General features: G+C 38.4%; 1 protein-coding gene across 2 annotated transcripts in view; it reads right to left on the bottom strand.

Annotated features, from left to right (window-relative positions):
- COL5A2 (collagen type V alpha 2 chain) overlaps window positions 1-18,571 on the bottom strand; it is a 205,929-nt gene that overhangs the window by 116,094 nt on the left and 71,264 nt on the right. The window lies entirely within an intron of this gene.

Below are 18,571 nucleotides of genomic sequence, written 5' to 3'. Positions count from 1 at the left end.
TTTTTTTTTCTTCTTAAAGTTTTTATGGCCTGTGGAAAGGAAGCTCAATCAGCAGTCGCCTCACTTCTGAAGAATGGGATCACCTATAGCTGCTGCATGGGAACACAGATCCAGCTTGCAGCAACTGCTGGAAGCTCTCCTGTCCCTAACAGCCGTTTCAGGGGAGCGCAAAGCTCAGCACCCACAGTTTGGGAACAATCCTGTTCTAAGTGGATGTGACGAGAAGTAAAACTCTTCGCCTCAATTTGTGCACGTTGGAAACATTAGTCCGCCCTGGTTATCACAGCACTAGTTAGCGCTTCCCAGTAATGCAGAATCCTAAAGCCTATGAAGTTTTCTTCCACCTCAGCAGAAGAACAGCATGCTAGAAGAGGAAAAGTAAGCCCAGGAAAAGACATGGTGTCTGCAATTCTACATCCAAACCTCCTCTAGGATAAAGACCAGGGATTAACCTAAGAACGCAGCTGAAACAGAACAAAATCAAAAGGACATATTGTTGTTCCCTGCTCTCCTGCATCAAGCAGTCTTGCCACAGCACTCTTGAAACCCTTATGGCGTTTCACTGCAGAAACATAGGATCCCTCAGCCACTATGGATGAAGAACCATACCATACCATACCATAGAACATTTCCCACAGATGGACAGTCAGCCCCTTTGCACGTAACCTGTCACCCATATGATTAAGAATGGAAATATTAATGTTAATAATACTAAGAACAGAAAGGCTGAGAATACAGCTGGGCTTTTGAAAAATCCCCTGTGCTCAATGAATAAAAAAAAAAATCATGTCAGACAGGTAGGTGTTTCTGAACTATTACTTCTAACTATAGAAAATTTATGTAAAAATACTTGTAATAATGCTGACAACTGCTCAAAGCACTTACCACTGATAACCCTGCACACAACCTGAGGAAAGCTATGATAAAAACACAGGGAATTCGGACCGTACCGCAGAATCATAGAAAATGGCCACACACAGGTAAAACTTACCTTTATAGTTGGTAATTCTGTCTTTGAAATTATATAAAAAGTGCTCACGCTTACTTCCCCAAGTATTAAATCTGCAACAGGCTGGTAAAGTACAAGTGTATTCACAGCAAGAATACGTCTTGCCATCATTATTTCTTCTAGTCTCCAAGACAAACATCAGAAGAAGAACAGTATGGAATTATAGGGATATTTTCTCCTCAACAGTTCCTTGAGTAAACAATCAGAACGACACCTTTTGCCATTTTCAGTGGAACTTTTTTCTGAGGAGCCAGAGAGATCGTCAAAGGAGCCTTCTGCCATTTCAAGTCTAACCTCCACTTTGAAGAGATTCCTACAGCAGTATCTAGAAGTTGCCCTTCAAGTCTATTTGCGCCTTGAGCTCACCACCAAATTATACCACATATCTCAAAAAGATGAACCACAGAGAACAGAAAAGGATGCACATTCCTTAGCAAAATATCTCTTTATGTCTCCTTATAAAGCAGTTGCTTTCACCTTGGATGGACATTTAAAAAGGTTTTCAATGTTATTACAAATATTGTAACTCTAGTCATTAAGTCTACTACTTTTCATTTAAACAAATTCAATTCTAGGTCTAAGCTATTTAATGGCATCACATTGGAGAGACATTCTTTAGTCAGTACGGTTGGAGTGGGCAGATAAATAATTCCAAGTATGTTCAGCGTCGCCTCCCTCCATTTCTTGCCTTCCTCTCTCAATGGGAGAGAAACTGACCTTGCATAAAATAACACTGTATATTTATGTAGCAACTTCTCTCCAACTATTTTTTACTTTTTCCACAGTTTTTAGGATTCTGTAAGAACAGAGGAATGTGGAATTTAGCAGACTAGCCTAAGGTCATACATTCAGTACAAGTAAAGCCAGATACAAACTTTTCGGAGCTCATTTCTCTTCTGTGCCAAGGAAAACTTGATATGAGGGCCCCGACTGTTGGAGCCTGTTCCATTCCGATATATCTTAAATCTATCCATTGTTATACATTAAGCTTAAATTATTTAACAAACTCAAATTTAGTAGAGACAACCTCGGCAGGAGTGGTAGCACTGAGTACTCGCATCTTTCTCTTCCATCTCTGGAGAGCAATAGAGGTGGAAATGCAGGACATGAAACCAATTTCTTTTACCAGCAGGAGATTCTTTCTAATAGAGACAGCCTCTGCCACCATACTGTGGCAAATTTCTGACCCCAAACGACATGAAAAAGAGATACAGAATTGTTAAAGATCACTTTCTAATGCTTCACACAGGAGCAACCACATGCTTTCAAATTCTAATGACTTCTACAGTAAATGAAGGAAAACCGCAAAACAAAAACAAGAGCAAAACTTTCACAAGAAAGCAGTGCATGCCTCCTTTTTCACATGCTATCTGAAGCCTTCACAGACTGACAGCTGTCTCTGTAGCTAAGACACTCCTCAAAATTTAAGGATACGGTAATCTGAAAAAAGATTTAACTACATATTCCCTATTATCCAGGCTGTTGATTACCATTCCTATGTTTTGGCCCATAAGCAGGAACTCTGTGTTATCTGAGCTAACATCTTACATTCTAAAATCTTCCGGAAAATTCGAGGCAATGATCGAGAGGAATATAACAGATGAACATGACACTACTTTTAACTCAGAACTTTAAAAGGACTAGATTTCAAACTGACAGTATCACCTCAAAATCTCAGTCTTCAGGCTCAACAACCGAGCAATAAAACTAGTAACTAATATCAGCTAGAAATTTAAACAATGCTACATCGGCAACTTTACTGCACATTTCCAGGAGAATTTTCCCGACAACTTTTAGAGACAGAAAGATTTAGGAAATGAGCTGAACTCCTTACGGAGGAAGGGAAGAAAAGGTTTCTTACTTGGTTACATTTAAACCTTGTAATGCTGTTTCACAGTTTGAATGTGGAAAAGCAGGATGACACTTCACTTTTAAATTGCTAATGTGGGGTCTAGGATTATGTCAGTCATTGTAAATCTGCTTTTGCTACAGGCTAGTCCAAACCTAATAAGCTCAGTAACACTATTAGCGCTGGTAGCCTTTCCTTCAGAATGCCTCAATTAAATTAAACTCAACATTACTCTAAGCAAAAAATCAAGAATAATTAGGGGAAATCTTGCATGAAATCCTTCTGAAAGTTATACTTATTCTTTATCTATTACAGAAAAGGCAGCATCATTATTTCATTGTTTACTGCAAATTCATTGTCAAGCTAGTTTTCTTCTGCCTGAGAACTTAAACTGATTAAGTGAAAACATAAAAGGGTCACAGTAAGCGGCATACTTAAACGACAAGGTCAAATGCTAATCTGTAATCGAATACACTTCCCCTTCCTCCACTTTTTTTTTTTTTTTTAATTTAAATATCATTTACCTTGGGATCCTCCACTAGTTCACTCTGTACTGTTATGTTAACTGAAGGTCCCTGCAAAAGTAGAGTTAAAGTCCTATCCAACAAGGAGATTCACATCTCCAATCGTTTTTCTTATCCAGGGACTCAGTGAAAACAATGGGACTGTAAACAGGTGATTTGGCTGAAAGTTCATCTTTCAGTCCTCTTCTCTTTCAGGAACAGGATTGCTGTGAGCTTTCAGATTCTTTCCAGTCCTATTCTTCTACCAGTATAATTTACTGGAATAACCTTATATTATCTCACAAAGGGGAATCCTCTTCTGGAAAACAGGATTCACTTCTATCAGACAAATAAAAAAATGGCCAATCTGGGGATAAATAAAACCCAATTTTAAAGGCTCTTAAAATAAACCAATGAAAAAGCAAAACTTTTCACATTTTCAGGATTTTCCGTGTTGGCATGGATACTCCATTTCTCTTTCATGGAAGCAGCAAGGAAAAGACTGTGTCAACAGTGACCACAATAAGAATGATTAACAGAAGAATGAAAGGGAACAGCAACAAGACAAGAAGGAAGTAATAGAGAGAAGGCAGCAAGAAAGGCAAATAATTAGTAAAGATATAAGACTTGAAGATGCAAGACTTGAATTTATGCATCACACTCACACAAAGCTAAAGCAAGCATAATTCTGATGAACAGAGCTATAACTATAGCAGTGCGTGTACTGATATCACTATTAGAATTAGAAGTCCAGGACAGCATCATATCACTGTGAGTACAGCTGCCTGGTTACTTATGCTAGATTCAAATATAGGATGCAAAACAGATTCATTAAAGAGAAAAATTCATTCTGCTTCCTTTACTTTCCCATATCCTTTCTGTGCTGTCCTCTTTCCAATATTTTATAGGTTTTAATGAACTCTTTTGCATTATGATTTGAATACATGCGTGGAACACACTTCCTACTGCCTTTAAAGATTAGTGAAGTGCTAATTGAAAGCATAGTTTACTCAGAAACAATCCATCACATCTATATTTAAGTTTTTGCTGCGAAAAAGCATTAACCAAACCTTTTAAAAAAATGTTATGCAGGATCTACTCATGAGGTGGGCTTATTTCCAAAGCTATGGTCCATCAGCAAATGGATTTTCATCTGGTTAACGGGCTGGAAGAGATTGTTCAGGGAATACCCATCTTCCATATTCACTGGAATGCCATGACATATTTCAGGAAACCAGCTTCACAGCCTTTTGAAGGAATGATAGCTGAGTGTAAGATGTTTTTAAAAATATTGTTATTAATGCTTAAAGACCTTCTTACATTTCCTCAGTAGTGTATTTTTTTCATTCAAGATCCCCATACCCTAAATTTTACATAGTAGGTAAAAACCTATTAAAAGGTCTTCTTATATCTCCTGTTAGCTATGTAATTTCTGACTGCAGCTGAAATACTTAAACCTAGTGGCATTGCAGCACATGAAAAGAAACCTTGCCTTCTAACCCAAGCCCCCTCAATTCAGTGATCGGTTTGTTTAAAACATAGTCTGAGATAAGCAATATCCACAGTGGGTGACCAAATTTCTCCTTTCTCTGCATTTCTCAAGTAGCAACTGTTTGGTATCGGGGAAAGATTTAAGGTTCTTGTTAGAAAGCCAGAAGGTACACTATAAAGGATTTACATTCACTCCCAGAACTTTTATTTACATCAACATCCATTCAGTATATATAAATCAAGACTAAATACTGTTACACAGAGCAAAGCCCACACAGACTTCGCTATGTGCAAAAATATCCCAGACCAAGACGTGGACAAGGTCTGCAGGTCTCTTTCACTGTGTTTGATGTTATAGCTGCCAATCAAAAGAGCATCAAAAAAGTCACAACTGTTTCACTGTGTGTATTTCCACCTTCATTTCAGATCCTGAATGCGTTCAGCAACCAGCACAGAGCTAGCCGGTCGGGTGCCTCTGCAGGTATGCAATAGAAGTGCTGGAACTCGTGTTTTTAACACCATACCTGCCTAACACCATACCGTATCTATTTCTTAGGGTTTATAGTTCTACTTGTCACAAATATGCAACCTTTATTTGAACTAAACTTTATTCACTGAAGCCGAGCACAAACACATCCCCAAAGTTCTCACTGCATGATAAATTCTTTGGAGAGCAAAAGAAGGATGATAAAAGTGAAGCTGGGGAGCTATAAAAACAAAAAAAAGTATCAAAGCCATAGCGAGGATTTTGAATTTCCCAAGAATGCTTCCTTTACCGCACTAGCAACCACTCCCAGAACTATGGCGAAGAATACATCACTTTAAATGCAAACAGTCACTGAACTTAGATAGTATAAATATTCCTTAGATCTAATACTGCATATATATGTGATGCCTATGTCACTGATACATATATGCAGATATGCAGCTTTTTATATTTAGGTTTTATGTATCTCATATATATGTATACTGTTTTACATTTTCAAGAGAGAGATTAGGTTATGGAATATTCCATTAACATGTTCCTACTATTCAGTGGAACGGTGAAAAACAGTATCCTTTTCAGGGAGGCTTTTCCACTCTTACTTTCTGAAAGTTATATAGAGCACAGCTGACTAAGACTCAGATAATCCCACACATTTTTCATATTATCTCCATAAATGAACGGCACTCATTTTATACGTACAACCTCTAACCAAACCAAAGGCCATTGAAGTCAATAGCAATCTTTCAACTAACTGATTTTATACTTTAGATCAATCCTTCACAGAGCTGACTTAGTAACTGGCAACCATAGTTGAGACTTAGATAATTTACCGAATAAAATACATGAACAGGTTTCATCTGGAAGAGATGCAGAGATGACTAATGAAGTTGCTTGTTCCTTTGGATCTTCATGGTTTTAAGCAATTGCTATTTTACACAAGAAAAAAAAGCTAAATATAGCTATGAATCAGTTGAAACCTGTATTTCTTGTAATTGTGTCTGTCATTTACCAAATTATTTTATTGTCATCTTTATTCTGGTACTCCTAACAATCTTTCACGTTATTTACAAGAGGAGTATTTGGCTTTGTTTATCACTGTGATCTCATAATATACCATCTCTTAAATATATTCCCCATCATATATTTGTAAAAATATAGGCCCAAACAGAAAGTACTTGTGTGTCATGGATTTTAGGATACCAGGAATGAAATATTTGATTGTAATTGACTATATTTTTAAGCTTATAATTAAACATCTCACATTCTAGTTAGAAAACAGGCAAAAATGCTGTTTTAACCTCTTTTATATACTCCCAACATGCAACTTTGCAATGTTTCTCCTACTAAAAAGAGCAAAGATTAATTTCCAATGAATTATAATTTCAAACAGAGTGGTTTGAAACAGATGCTTCTGCCTTAGGGCTAATATGAAAAAGTTATCTAAAGTTTTGTGCAACTGGAACACAAGCTTCAGGGATCTAATAACATTATTTCATATATACTTATAATACTAACAATAGCTATGGGGCAGTTCATATGCTTTTAGTGAAGGTGGATGAATTTTCCATATTTTTCATCTGATTCTTACAATTGTTTTCATAATTTTACTTAAAAATAGGAGACTGGGGTGAAATCCTAGCCCTGTTCTACTGAGAATAAAGGAAAATGTTTAATATATTTATAAAATCTTAACCTAGTTTACTTGGATTCAAGAAGTCTGTGATAGTGTCCCTCTGAAGGGAAACCAGTTATATATCAGAAGTAAAGTCCTGTCATGAACCAAAACTGAGGACAGCCCTGTCTTGCAGTGTATTCTTAGGAATAGTTCTTAGAACTGTCACAAGCCCCTGACTACCGACTGCAGTCGGTAGAGCCCCACGCAGATGACAAGTTAATGTGGTGGAAAAGTTTTTTAAAGTTTTTAAATATTCATAGGGCTTGATCATTCTCCTGGCCTTCCTTGGTTTCATTACCACTACATCTCTGATTCTGGGGGTGTTTTTTATGCTTTTTAAAATCTTAGATTCAAGCTTGTACACTAAAGCTGACTTGGTTGTTTTAGATAATGCTCTTTTTAAGTATCTTTAACAAGAAGCAGAAAGAGGGGAAAGGGAGGGAAACGGTGGGGGAAACGTTACCCCAAATCCCTACTCAGGGCCGCAGACTTTTAAGCAGATTATTTATATCCAATAAGAGACTTTTTAGGCCCCTGAAAGATCTCCTTTTTTAAACTGTGTAATAAAGCAGTTTCCAGTTAGGGTGGAACCTGCACATCAGAGAGGGCTTACTGCACTGCAGCTTAGCTATCATAGTCCTAGAAGAAAAAAATCAGTCCACTGATCAGGTAAAGCACACCCTTGAAAAGGTTTTTCCACCATGGCAGAAGACAAGGAGTCAGTAGCAAGCCCCTATTCAATAGTGTAGAGTCCCTCTGTTTCAACAGTGAAATAAAGAAATTCAGGTTCTACAGAGAAAACGTAAAACAGATGGAGCCACACATTATAACCACAGACTGAGGTAATATAATAGACTATTATTGTGATAGACTTGTAATGGCCTATTTGAATGTTTCCTACTAAAAATAAATCAAAGAATTTACAAACCCACCATCTTACATATAAATATAAGCTACAACAAACCATCAACAAGACCAAGCTGAACTTGACACACCCATGGACTAGAGGAAGCGCTTAGTTAGGGTGGCACACAGACGAATATTTTTCTTGGCACAGAGCAAGTCTGTATAAACAGGAACACAGCTGAATTCTGCACTTTCTACAGTATCTGAGTAGCTGAACTAGAAAAAAGAGGCTACCCCAAGTTATACTACATAGGAAAGGAAAGACCAGAACAGTTGCAGCATTTAGAATGCTTCCTTTACTTGTATGAAGTTAGATCATTTTCAGCGTTTTCAGCAGCATAATCCTTCTTGTACTGCTTGTAGCAATCTCTTTGAAACTCTAGTTGTCATATCATATAGGCTGTACCCAAAGGAACACTTGTTTCGACAAGAGAGGAACTTTCAGTAAAATCCTGCAGTCCATCTGCAGACAGTTTGCAGGTGCCTGTTTCCACGCGTCCCTGAGCGTCACGTGTTCACGATCCGTTTCAATCCAGCCCTGGTGACCCTTTACGAACACGGAGGGCAGAGTACTTCAGAAAAAAAAAAAACAAAGATGAGTTTTTGTTTCCTTTATGGAAACCATTCTGTTTCCATACCTGTAAGAAGGCTATTCCACAAACAGTTCTGTCTGTTGGTCACTCACCTTTACGCAGGGGCTACTGGAAGGTTCCAGTTCTACAGCTTGGCTTGTCTACAGTATCTCTCCCTGAGCCCCCAGTATTCGTCTTGACAAGTGATCTCTCAATATTTTGTCCTATTTTTATTTGAAAGTGAATCTACCCATGTTATTGAGGACAGAGAAGAATACCTAGAGTTTCACTGTCTTCTCCCTCTTTAGCAAGTGTTCACAGTCTGCTCCAGGCTTATGAAACTTTGTCCTTCTGCAAATTCTCTCTCTTGGTCTAGGAGTTCTCAAAACTGTGTTATTTCCCCCCAAGCCTGTAAGCAAAATTCAAGCAACAGTGATGCAGATTGCTTATGTTACCAAGAGCTGATCCCTCAGCCACTTGACTAGAGTGAGATTAAGCTACTAGACAAAATATATAGAACATATTGAAGTACTGTGCCAATTTTCTTCTGATGCAAATTGATGTGGATCCCATGAAGCCTTAGGCACTTCAGTACGTAGTCTTCTAGCACCCTAATTTCTCAGTGAAGAGCTTTTCATATCCTTGTAGGATTGTTGTACTATACCTTTAAAACCCACTGCACTTTTGAAGTAAGAGCTAGCAAAGGATATCTGTAAATATTACTTTTGCCACATTTAAAATGATGAACACGGACCTTTTTTGAAATATGAGGGCATAATTATGTGTATACTTAGGAACTTAAGGACTAATTACAGAACTTGCTTGTGTAAATCAGGTAAACCTACATAGAAACAAGTTTTTTGTCTTTGCAATCCTCTGATCTCATTGAGGAAACAGAGAAGGGTTTAAATAGTTAACTGAATATGTATATTTTTGTAAGAAAACCTGCTGGGCCCGGCTTGGGAAATTCAGTCACTAATGTTCAAACAAAATCATAAAATATTTTGAAATCCCAAGGTCATCAGTGCACCTGTGTAGGACTCATTAAACTTTAAATAGACATAACGTTACATATATTCATTGAGGGCAAAACACACTCTTGTACAGCTGCAGCTCTTCTTAAATGACTGCTCGTTCTCATGGCTTTTTATGACTGTAGGCCTGAGTATGTTTTAAATGGGCAAAATATAACATGTTTCAGTAGACTAATCAACATTTTCTGGCTTCAGGCTCGTGGGAGCTTGAGGCACAGCCCTGGGTATGAGATAGGGAGCACCACACAGCTGCAGCTCAGGATGTCACAACTCCTCTAGTTGTCTCCATGCTGCTAGAGGGGAAGTGAGAGACTCAGGCTGGTAATTTAATACGTACCAGTTTGAAGGAGAGCGTGTCTGAGTGGTTGGGCCCACTGTGGTCTGACCTCCTTTCCCACTTGCTCACAAAAATGAGATCTGGGCATGAACACAGCTGTTCTTCTGTCCACACCTAGTGATGAAATCCAGGCAGGACTCATACAACAGCATATGGGGTAGGACACAATCTAGCCCTTGTTTGGCAGATGTTTCTTAGGACTCCTTTTTACCTCTCAGTGGGGTTTCAAATGTACCACTTTAAATTGCTGTGAAAGCTGCTATAACGAGGGTCAGCGCTAGGCCAAAGCCAAGCAGAGAACCAGGGGAACCAAAATACACTTCTCTCGGCAGCTCCTCCCATCTTTGTCACAGGCTGATCCCAACACACCGCAATGAATCTGTCCTGGGAGCCTGGGAGCCTGGGAGGCTCTGGAGTGAACTACCAAGAAATCAATAATTCATTTCCTGCTCATCCATCCTGCTTTGTCACCCTCTCTGATGCACGTGATATATTCCACATTACACCCCAATATTTCTATTCAGATTCTTCTACCACCTGCCCCATCCCACAGTATTTGAACATTTGCCAGAAGCAGTGAGCAAGCTATGTCATTATTCTGTAAAGGAAATAGGCTGCTGAATGTGTGGGGGTTTTTTTATACTGTTTATTAACAGTATAGTAAAATTACTGAATATAGTCCGAGGTCACACAAAGTCAAGCCTAAGTTTTCTGTCATGTTGTAGTATGTTGATAAAGAGAATTATTTGTGCCAGTGAGAGATGGTGTTCTACTTTATGAACTTGGCAGTTGATAGGATCTGCAGGGTCATTTAAGTATATGGACAACTTAGTAAATTTAATGTATAGCAATTGACATTTGTATTTTCTCCAGTGAGTAATGTTGTATCATGGAATAATATCTTGAAAGTCATCACTTGACTAGAAAAATACAATTTTAGAACTTCCCAACAATTTGTTATGTTTGCAAACGTACAGTTGAATCCCAAGCCAGTTTAGGTGGCAACGCACAAGAGTCAGGTAAGGAGATGGTGTTTCTAGAAAATACCCGCGATCCATACTTGCCCTACGTATACCTTGTTTTCCACCGTGTACATCACTTCCGCCATCCATTCTCCACCTATTCCTTTCCAACTGTGTCAGTGTTCTGGCTCACAGCAATAGGGGCAGATAAAAGAGAGGCAGAAAAGTGTCCTGATTTTCTGCTAGTTAGACACTAAAGAATATTTAAGTTGCCAAAGGATGCTGTCTTACAGAAACATAACTTCTCCAGTTTACCAGTGGGGACTTCTGAACTGCTGTTGTTTTTTTTTCCTACAACTAATAGTACACAAATGACTTCCAACTGTATTCTATGTCAGATGTGGATCCATAGTAAAAGGCTGGGGAAGTAGCAGAACATGGGGTTATTGTTCTGGCCTAGCAGAGTACTGGCTATGAGAAGGAGGCATGTGTAAGTGAACACATGTGAGTGAGTCTACCTTGGAAGGTGTACAGGAAGAGGGTTGAGAAGAAGAGAGAGGATGGAAACTAGTGTTTCCTTCGTGTATGCACCTGGCCCAGCACTGAGCCAAGACCTACTGCCACAAGGGCTGGTCCCTGATGCAAATTAAGTGGAAATCTCCAGCTTAGGACATTGAAAGGTCTGCAAACTCCAAAGAAGTCAATTCCAGCCAGATTAGGAGAGATGGGAAATATGCAGATTAAATAAATCATCCCACCTTCTTCAAGCAATTTCCTGTTTTCACCACAGAGTCAAGCATTCTCCCCTCCTTTCCTCTTTGGGCCATGCCTCAGCATCCTGTTGTCTCCTTTACATAGTCCTACTTTGATGAATCCCTAACCAACTGCCTGTCTCACTTCACAGTGGTGTCCCAGAAGCAGTTTTTATTTCATAGCTTTATAATTCTCTCTTCTAACATCTGTCTATTTGCTCCCCCTTCCCCCTTAAAAAACCTTAAAAGGCTGTTTTCCCAGCAAGGCTACTAAAATACAGCAAGCAAAGAGATTCTGAGCTAAGGCATTCTAGAACTAAAGAAATTAAAACTTCTTTTCAAAAGTTAATTTCCTGTGTATTTCTTAAAGATTGCAACATTAAAAACCTCTTTTTCCTTTCTCTTAACCAAGTTCCCCCAAAATATCCAGGAAAGTTAGAAAACCAGAGTTAAACTAAGTAGACTCTTACATTGCCCTAAACAATGAGTTTACTACAGCTGCATGGTCCTCGGCCAGGAATTCCTCTCCACAGACTGTAAAGCGGCTGCTGCACTCGGAAATTCCACCCGGGATTTGTAAGTTCTGATATGAGGTTCATGTGACAGCCAGGAGCGAAGAACTGATTCAGGGTGGGCTCAAATCTATTTTACGATAGCAGGACTGAAAGAAAGTGATTCCTATAAAACTCCTCCTCCCCATCTTTTTAAAGAACATTGAGATTCACTTTAGTTGAATAGAAACATCTTAGACTAGTTATAACTATTCCCAAGTTTTGGCAAGAGAAAGTAAAATGACATCAGCAAACCAATCCCTGACAAGCAGGATGAGTCACATTTCAGTCTGTTTTCACTTAATTAGATTTTTTTTTTTTTACATTTATGGAGTTAAAAAAAAAAAAACACTCCACAGACAGCCACTGCAACTGGAAAATTAAAAGTTCAAATATGAAGTACTGACTCATTGGCTAGGTATTCTTGACTGCAAGAAAGCTCTGAGGAAATAATGGTGCCCTTTGTAATCTGCAGAAATAATGATACAAATCTTGTGAAAGGATGTCCAATATATTGCTCAAATTCAACACGTGATCTACTACTAGCTCAGAAAAAGAATTCTCCTTATTTTGCATCAACTGGGCAGGTATATCTTGTTATGTGAAAAGAAGAAAGAGCAAGAAACAAAGAGAAAATGAGAGAAGAAAATAAATGAGAGAGAAGGAGAAAATTACAGCATGCTTGCTGTTTTTGTAATTTTTTAATAAACATTCAGTGAAAGATGGTTCCAGAGTAAAGCACTATGGTTTAGTTTAAGAAGAAAAAAAACATGGTATTGGTAATAGCTAAAAATGAGACTTCAAAGTTTTTTTTTTTCTTTGGGAGACATAACCAACACACCAATAATTTTTTTTAGTTTTTTTTAAGCAACTGTGAAGTAATTGCAAACCTGCTGCCTGATCATGAATTTTTGCTGCATCAGCTACATTTCCTTAAAATAGCATGGCAAATGAAAACATAGTTTGAACTTTCCCACAGACAGCAGGGCTTTCCTCTCAAAAGGAAAAGTAATCTTATTTTGAAAATCTTTAAAGGTGTCCAGATGAACATGTCACTCTGAGATGTATCATGTCATCTCAAAGAATATGAAACAGCGGCTGTTGCGGAACCAACAAATTTCCATGGGTGTTTCAAACCACCAAAGTCAATCAAAGTGACAAGATCATGTTGCCTGAACACAAGACTCTGAGTGCCACTCTCGAGAGAAAACATGATTCAGGTGGACCCTCCTCATGCTTGTTCACACTTCTTTAATGTCTATTTTAAAAGATGGTCTATGTCCCTCTAAACTCTGAGGGCTGAGCAAGTTTGATAAAAATACTGAGTCTGAGGCACAATACATTTTTACCAAAATTAGTTTTGCAAATAGCTTGCATACCTGGGCCATTTCTATAAATTGCCTTTATAATACCACACATTTTATCCCCTAATTTTCATGCTTTTGTGCCTGTGTTTTCGGTCAAGAATAAGAGTATGCCAGCTTCCCCTCAACACTCATACATGGAAAGAAATTAGTGGAACAGTCTGGAAAGCGCGCAAGGTATTTGTTTTGTTCCATTTTGTTCTGTTTTTTTTTTTCCCCCCTGCTCACAGCTAATAAGCACATACAGGCTAAGAACGCCAACTATCCAACTCCCATTCTTTCTCCTGGATTTTTATCCTGCCTAAGTCTCATTCCTTCACAATGAACTGGTACTTATGTTTACCTATACACTCAAACACCAAAGTTAAACAAGTTGATTAATACGAAGACGAGTAAGAGATCAAAAGGTGCAGTGTGTTGCCCTGTTTTCAGAAAGGAAGGCTGACGATCAAGAGATGAAATCCTGACCACGAATGAAACCAAGAGCAACAGCTTTGCTGTGCCCATGGTTTAAACTAATGTTGTTGCATATAGCGACAAAAAGAGCATGCAAGCGTTTACCTTGCTAACCAGGATTTCCAATTTCTGCATGTTTTTATACTTCTAGCCTGTATTGTTCTAATCTACAATTGCTGCCTCCTCCTCTCTCTCCTCCCCACAGAATTTTCTCTTTCCAAAGAGAACAAAGAACTGAGATTGTCAACGCCAAGTATACCTATGTCACAGTTTCCATAGAAAAGTGAGACTTTGGGGAGAAAGTCTCCCCAAAGACACTTCACTATGGAAATCACCGTGACAGAGTGAGCTCCAAACTTTGCTTCTGCTCCAATCATTTTTGTACACATTTCAAAATGGGAAGGGAGAACGGAAAGGGGGGTGGGGGGACAGACAACCTATTTTGCATCTTCTTTTTCAGCGCTGCTCTCCAGAAAGGAAAGTATTGCATCAGGACAGAAGACTGAACAAATTTACTGGTTTAAACAATATTTCATTACCTACATTTGTATTATGCCCAGAAGAAGTTGCTTTACTTGTCTGTGCCTTGATTTCCACATAAAAGTTTTGTCCCAGCAATTTCATAAATCCATCTGTGTCTGAAAATCTCCAAAGCAGTACTATGCTGTTATAAATCCAGATGGACTAATCAATCACTTACTTTGCACTAGAGAAACTCTAATACACATTAGGAAAGTCACGCGTCTCGCTCTCCATGGTCTTTGTCCCGTTCTGTTAGTTACAAGTATTACAGTATTATAAGAAGCTTATTTGAGCCCTTACTCTAGGCATGATGCTCAGTGGCACTTCACTTTCAGTCTCCTCCTTGTGTCTGAGTTCTTAATTATCACCTCCAGCATCGTATAAATTAATACCCTTAACTTGTTCTAGTGAAACCAAGCCAAAACACATGGAATTATTACTGGAATGGAACACATGGAATCTTTCTTCTGAAAAGCCAAAGTTCCTTTGGAATGAAGAGCTTTTCAAGAAATAAAATCAGACATATAATCAACTTATCAATATCTGCAATAAAGTTTGACTTCGATAGTCAAAGGATTCTCAGATTACAGCCAGAGATATCCATAACAATCCTCGACCTTTCAAAATTAATCTAATTACAATGCCTCTGTCATAACACAAATCACTTCTGAAAAGCTGAAATGAACTGATTAGCAATTAGCTGAAGAAAAAGCAAGCAATTACTAAGGGTTGTAAATAAAAAGTCTCAGGCAGTATGCTTGAAAACTGCTGGAAAAGCCACTTTATGGAATTTCATGGCAGATCACAGCAATCCAGGAGGAATATCTGCAATCTTTTGAATGAAGCTTGCCAGTATTGACAGATGGGATAAGAAATTTTCATCAGTTTAACCATGTATGAAGGCCTCAAATGCCTATCATTTGCATTGTGTATGTTTGACAGTCCAGAGGTGAAGTCAAACCATCAGACTCAAAAAATAGGCAATGCTTAAAAAAGGGAGAAGCAGTAAACAACATCAGAGCCAAGATCATTCATTATATCAGTTACGCTATCATTCCTGAATTTACATACTCAAAATTTTCAGATGAATAGCACTATTGTTTATACGATCTCTTGAAAAAGAAATTGAAAAACAGGCATACTGTCATGTTCACAAAAGTATTCCTGGTCCTCAATACTCCTCAGGGCTTTTATTTCAAGTACTTTTATAATATAGAAGCAATTCGCTTTTATTTGGGCTAGTGATAGAAGGAAAGAACTTGGAGGCAGGAAATTCAGCATGCTAGCACCATTCCTGGTATTTGGCTGAAGGCCACAGGCACTAAGGAAGACATCCTGGCTTGGATGCAAGTAGTAAATAGTAAAGAATGAACAAGAGAGAGGAAAGAAGAGACGGAGCAAATAAGTTCATTTAGGTGCCTAAAATCTGAATCTGACCACATAATACTCATACACCCAGAGCAGGAGGGAGCGACCAGAATGTTGATCTCTCAGAATGTATCAGTCCACATGGGGAAATGCTATGATTTGTTAGCTGTGTAGGATAGCTACTAATTACAGCCTCTGGAAGAAGACTAAAATGTTCTTTCTAAGGTCCAGTCAAAGTCCTACGAGCTCTGTGATTCAGAAATGAAGCGAGCTTTATATAATAACATCCGCAGGTAACTGGGAGCTAATTAGGCACTTTTCAGAAATGTTAAATAAAATGAAATTGCCTGAATAAACTTCTTGGGCATCATACACTTTATCACACCACTTGGGAACATCTGATGGTGAAATATCTATCCTGCCTGCCAGGAATATGCTGAGGCTCATTCCAGCTCGTGACTCTATAACACAGGAGTGGGGAAGAGCAGTTGCAACATGGAGACAAAACTAGGACACACAGACTCACTGACAAATCCATGGGGCTATCGCTCCTCTCCTGCTCCAACAGCCCACGTGCCAGATCCATCTGGCAAATGGGGTTAAGAGTCAGAGAGCAAGTACAGTACTGGGAACACGCAGGCTCCTGGCAGCAAAGGAAGAGAGCAGTCCAGTTTCATGCATGAGACCTTATAGGTTTACTTGGGGTACAAATACAGATAGTAAAACCTTCCCATGAAAAAACAATTCCCCCATCAGTCACAATACATCTCATTTCCAGAAAAGCCCAGGCAAATATAAAATTAGCCTTTATTAATGCAAAGTGGAAACACACAGATTACGTTGGAAAAATCTCTCTGCTTGTTCAAGTTTTATTTGAAGTCTGCAGCCTCTGTTTGATAGTTTTTACTGCTTCTCTCCAATTACAAATGGCTTTTAACTGCCAGTAGTGAATTCACTGACCCTGCAATAATGATATATGTATCATTTCCTGCATTGCCGAGCTTCTGTGGATGCTCTCTGGTGAGCAGAGAACCCACACAAGTTGAGAGGAACTGTAAAACAAGCAACTTCCTTCTTACTTGAAAAGTCTTTCCATATTTCTTGTTATTTTAACTGTTTTCAGTCACTGTGGATCTAATTGACATTAAACAAGTCTCTTTCAGCCCTCAGTTTTACCTCATTGTACTCGATATCTTAATGAGGAAGGAGAAATATAATTTCATTAAATCCTTGTTCTTTACAGTTTGTGGTAAACAATTCTGCCCAACTACCATGATACTAAAGGATGCAATGCAGACTGCTCTTCCACCAGAAGGCCTGAATTAGGTGCAGAATTGTTCTGTGGACACTTTCTGTGGCATGTTCTTGACTTGTATTTCCTACATCTGTCATCTGAATGGTAGGTACAAAGGAAGCAATTATACTGAGGTGCTTCCAGGCAGAGCAATATCTGTCCATCATGTAAATACAAAACATAGCAATTAGGCAGTGCTGTTTTGAGCATTGTCATTTTGTTGAATTTATGGCATCTTCTTTAGTTGTGTTACATGAAATCATTCTGTAAAAATGGACATAATTCCTATTTCTTGCAATACATAGAGTAACAAATTTTTTTATATTACTTTCTAAATATTTTTCATTACATTAGGTCATCTTTTTCCTTGATACTATTATTAATCGTTCTTAAATAATTATCACTTCAATTTGCCTTATTTTTGATCTGGAAAATGAGGGTTTTTTGTTTTTTTTTTTAAAACAACTCTGATGGCTTTGATCTTAAAAAGAAGATGGTTTACATCTGTCACTGACAAACTATGTCATGAAACTATGCTTCCAAGGAAAGATTGTCTCCAACATACATGGGTACGAGAAATTTGACTGTCTGATGGAATTTCTTCCCAGCTATGCTTGTAGAAGAGATGCCTCTTCACATTTGCATCACACATAATAAAGCAGACTGCTGTGTGCCATTATAATAGAAGACTCAAAACAATCAAATATTTTGCTTCCATAGCAGACAGCAAACAGATTCCCTGGAAGACTGTATTGGGGCAGTTGAAAAAGCATTTGTGGGACTTAAATCTTGCCATTTAATATATGGCTTAGGGTCAATGCAAACCTGCCTGCTTTCATCCTCAGGAGTGGCAGCTATGTTTTTAGTTCACAGAAAGAAAAAACTGCCTATTACAATCACTGATAGATGGGTTGCCAAAAATGCGATCATACAGCTTTGAGACGTGGAAAGCCACACAGCTGAGAAGAAACGGATAATTCAATGAATCAAGGATGATTCATCTTTCTCCCTGTGAAGCATTTTTAAACTCTTTAGCCTTTAGCTGCACTTACTGATGCCTGCATGTTCAGCATTTTACTCCAACTAAGTTGGAGAAGGCAGAGCGCAGTCTGTTACATTTTCTATGACCGTTCTCATAGGCTTAGGAATGCTCATACTACTTTAATTAAAGATGAGTATCTCACAGATCACATCAGGACACCAAGAAAGATTGGGTTCAAAAGGTGAAAACCATTATCTTTAGTTCCCACCACTTTTTCCCCAGGGACTAGCTATGAAAATTTGATCTGACTCACTGAATGTGGTAATAACTGGGAATTAAAGAAATAAGATAGAAATCCAAACTTCATTTAGATCAGTTATTGGTACAATTACAGTGCAAGCATCCCTGTGTAATCACAGTACATAGGGAACAGAGCGCTGGTATCAGAACGCTAGGA

Source organism: Struthio camelus, chromosome 6 (genome assembly GCF_040807025.1).
Source record: "Struthio camelus isolate bStrCam1 chromosome 6, bStrCam1.hap1, whole genome shotgun sequence".
Classification (NCBI taxonomy): Eukaryota; Metazoa; Chordata; class Aves; order Struthioniformes; family Struthionidae; genus Struthio; species Struthio camelus.
The sequence above is the reverse complement of the archived record's forward strand: the minus strand, read 5'-3'. Positions and strand labels throughout refer to the sequence as shown.